The following is a 4,940-nucleotide window of genomic DNA, read 5'->3' as shown; positions in this document are numbered from 1 at the left end:
ATATTAGCTTCTTAGCATTGTCCATTAATAAATAATAACAAAACGGGAGACTACAAAAGATCTAAAAGCAAAGAGTTGAAACATACTTGGAAAATTCCAGCTCGAAATTATTTATTTTTGTCATCAACTTTCCATTTTTAGGCTTCATCACACGAGATAATGGAAGGGATCAAGGGAATCTCATAATTGAGAAATTAAATTCGTTAATACCCCATACATAGAGAAAAGTCAAAGCAATACTTGACTTTTTCTTCATCTAGGTCAGCGGATAATGTATTCGCAATTTTGCCACGTGATTGAATGTAAAATTCGTACTAAGCACTGTATATTTGAGTAGTATATGGTTATTTATTTATTTATTTATTTATTTATTTTATTAATTTGGTATTATATAATTAAATTTTAGCAAATTTGAAGGTTTTAATAAAGTATTAGGTAAAAATTGAGGATAGTAAAGTATCAGAGCACAAGATTGACCAAGAAGTTGAGAAAAAGATAAATTGAGGCCCTTTTATAATTTCTTAATAAATCTTAGGGGTGTAGATGGTCTGATCTGAAGATCCGACCCAATTTTAAATATTTTAGGGATTAATTTGGTGTAATTTTAATAGGTCTAAAGTCGGGTAAGGATATCAAAAATTAGATCTGATCATTATTTTGGATCGGATATGGGTCAAAGTGAACTCGACTTCACCCAACCTATATGCACCTTAAGGAAGTAAAAAAAGATATATATGTTTTAAATTAATTTTAATATTATGTTATATTAATTATAAGTTTATTGTTTTATTTTTAGTCACACTTGTTGAATTAGAAAATAAATCAAAGAAGCATTAAATAAGAATTATTTATGGATAAATTTAAGTCCAAATATGAATAACAACTTTTTGGTAACAAATTTTTTCTTTATAAATAAGTGCATCATAAATAAATTTTTTTATAAATGATTGTTAAAGCTTTAAAGACCCGATTTTCATCCAGTTTAGACTCGGTATAATTGTGACCCGAAAATATTTAGGTTTCATCAGATTTAGGGTCGAATTATGATCTAAAAAATAAATCCGATATATATTTAAGGCCAAATTTAGACCAAGACAAATCCAATTTCACCCGGTCATAAACGCGCTAATAAATCTTATATTCTATTAATTACTATTCTCAATAGTTTTGAACTTTAATTTCAATGTGATAAAAATATTAAAATATTTTACCATTAGGATTTTGGCAATTTTGTTTATATATAGACTTGGATTAAGAAATTGTACAATTAAAAAAAATCTTTGTCAAATATATTAGTTGGTAGAGAGAGATAATCGGTTGGACTTTATCAAACAACTTACCATATATATTCTATGTACTCCAATTATAATCTATGTGCACAATATAAATTACTCTCTAACAATTTATATAGAACTATTCATACAACTTGATATAGTTGAAAACTATATATCTTGACTTTCAAACCTTTATCTATAGTCCACAAAATTAAAGTTGTTGTTGTATTAAGTTATTGATCAATTATGAATGATAAAGAATCAAAGATAATAGATTAGAAATAACTAATATAAATCAATGTGAATGTAGAACCTTACAGGGAATGCACGGAGTGAAGTTCGTTTTTCTCAGTCATAATAACTTCTTTAGCTATTCAAGCAAGAAAATCAAGACCTCTCACATTGCTTTTTTTTCCCTCTTTTTTACTTTAATTTCCTACTAAAGTTACATTGCTTTAACTTTAAAGACTACCCCACTGTGCAATTGCTATGAGGATACACAATATTAATATCTTTTCCTGCCTTAAGTCATACCAATACATTATTCCATGACAATATAAAAAATTTACACTATTTGAATTAATTAGTATTTAAATTAATTGCCAATTTAATTTATTTCCCGGCTTGTTTTTTTAAAGTTTTAACGATCGTGCCTATATTAGTTAACTGAAATTAGTGACGTCTTTCGCAATTCATGAACGATATATATAGACGTCATGGGTCATACAAAGCTAACGACTAGACGCGTATATTATGGTAATTTTTCAAATGGAAATGAATATATTAATAATTAGGGTGACTTAATTATAGATTAACATTTTTGGAACTAGTTGTCTTTTCTTTTCTTTTTTTTTTTCACTTGCATATAATTAATTAATTAGATGATATGTAGAATGTCCTTTGTTGTTATCTATCGATTTAACATTTAAGAAATATATGATGAATGACAAAAAATTAGTATAGCTTTATAGTGACGTTTCCCGTACACCATGCCACCATGGGCACCTCAAAAAATAGTTAGTTAATTATAACTTCTAAGGTAGTATTATATTTCGAATATGAAAAATGATATATATAAATTAAAAATTAACTATTAAATTAATTATTATATTATTTTAGACAAAAATAATACTCGACATTATGATTAAATTAAATGAGAATACTATATTACTAGTTAACGTGTATGTTATTACATTACTAGTTAACGAGTACGTTACGGTACTAGTTAATAGATATGTTAGGTAGCATTTAGAAGAGAGACAGGGATTGAGAGATTGAGAGATAGAGACTAAAAGACAGAGACTAAAATAAGTCTCAGTATTGTGTTTGATGTAAAATAGGAGATAGAGACTGAAATAAGAATAAAGCTCTAATTTAATTTGCACAAAAGATAAAGTTGAAATTAATTAATTGAAATAGGGGTATTTTATGTATAAAATATTATTAAAGTTTCAGTTTTCATCCCCAAAAATTTCAAACCCCTATGTCCCCACTTTTTGGAGGTACTGAAATACTGAAAATTTGATGACAGAGACTGAAATTTTAGTATCAGTCTTTGGGCCAACAAACATGATACTGAGTTCCAGTCTCATAGTCTCCGTCCCAGTACCTCAAAACAAACGCTACTTTATGTTACTAGTTAACGAGCATGTTATTAAGACTAATAAAGTCACAAAATCACGAAATTGTCAAATCATAGCATTAAACACGTACATTAAAATAGTAAATGTCTAAGCCGTTACCTCATAAGGTACAAATAAGGGGAATACGGAAACTTGATAGGTAGCTTCTTTTCAATACACTATCACCTAAAACACTACTGACTTAAGCATCAGAATATTTTGCAAGTTGTCATCCTAGCCTGGTTCCATGTTGTTAGATTAGGATATTTGAATCTTATTAGCTAGTTACCTTAGCAAAAGGTACGAACATTTGACGCCATCTGCGGGGATCTTACACTGTTGGTTCCATGGCTGCTTATAAAATATAATTAGTAATCAATCCAAACACTCCTTTCAAGGAACAATGAAATCAAGATGATAGACATGAAACTGATATCACCCCACTTACCAATTAGAAATTACAAGTTCCTCCAGGATTCGAAAATAGTGAAGTTCAGAACACTGGAGTTTGTCATTTCGCTGGTTTGTTGGAAGGTGATTTCAGGAGACACTTGACTTCTAAGGATGTGAAGTTTATGGAAAAAATCTATCAAATCATCTTGAAATATATGTGAGATGAAGAAGTATCGAAGGTGATTTCGACTAAAAGAAAAAATTCAGCTTCGTCATCTATTGAGGACGGAAGTTCGGGACAATCCTCAACCCCAAAATTGTAAACACCAATAGGTGGGAAGGAAGACAATAAATGTGATCCTAAAGATTCAACAGCTTACAATGTGATATGGAAAGGAAGACAATAAATGACTTGTGAATATTTATACCAGCAAAGTTCTGTGATGAAGTCTTGACATCTGAAGGTCGTGTAGCCACTATCCGAGGAGATCGGGTAGCTGCTTTTTATACCGACAAAGTTATGTTATGGAGTCCTGACCTCTGAAGGTCGTGTAGTCATTATTCGAAAAGTTTTGACCTCTAAAGGTCGTGTAATCACTATCCGAGGAGATAGGGTAGTTGCTGTTTATACCGTTAAAGTTATGTGAAGAAGTTTTGGCCTCTGAAGGTCGTGTAGTCACTATTCGAGAAGATCGAGTAGGTGCTATTTGTAACACTCTACCACACAGAGCTTTACACCTTGGATGTAAAACAGAGGTAGCGAGGCGCTACGACTTCTAAAAATAAGAACTTATATTAATATAGTTGAAGAAGATTTATTCTAGGAGCCTTCAAAAGAAAGTTTAAAGCAAAGCATTAAACAGAAAAAGCGCAACACTCACGACACATAAACGATAAACAGAAAAGGTAAAAGAAGCCTACATAGATATAACCAAAGAGAGTTCCAAGGTACAAATATCGAAGCTCAAGACTCGGCTCGCGAAGATAAACCGGCCGGAGCACATATATATATATAGGAGAACCCAAAATAAGCCCAAAATACAAAGTTACAGAACCTATGTGTGAAAAAGTCTATATATATATATATATATATATATAGACACATACACACACACACATATCCAAAATAAAACCCCAAAGACAAGGATCTCCGCTATTAGAAGCTTCCGGTATGCCTCAACGAGGTGCCGCCTGTCCTGCATCTGAAAACTACAAATATCCGTATGGAATAAGAACCGGAGGTTCTCAACATGGTAAAGGTTCCACGTACATAAGATATAACGTCTTGGGAATGCCAGAGGCAATCATAGAACGCCGATACTCACATTATAAAACTTAAAGGATTAAAACAGAAACCATAAGTGGGTGGTCTTCTAAGATTCTAACTAAACCAAACCTTAAACTTGACTAAACTCCCTATCTTCTCGCCTTTCCTCTGATCCCCCAACACCAGTGATATCGCACACAAAAACAATCAAGCATGGGCAAACACAGCTAGTATACAAGTACTGCAATTAGCAAATATAACAATTAACATAGTAAGTTCACTTAAGCATTCCCAATTAATGCATAAAAAAGCAAGCAAACAATATGCACATGCTGCATGCCTATCTTATGGCTGATGAATCTCATCTGTCGATTATCAAGCTAA

Source organism: Arachis ipaensis, chromosome B06 (genome assembly GCF_000816755.2).
Source record: "Arachis ipaensis cultivar K30076 chromosome B06, Araip1.1, whole genome shotgun sequence".
Classification (NCBI taxonomy): domain Eukaryota; kingdom Viridiplantae; phylum Streptophyta; class Magnoliopsida; order Fabales; family Fabaceae; genus Arachis; species Arachis ipaensis.
This window is presented reverse-complemented; position numbering follows the sequence as displayed.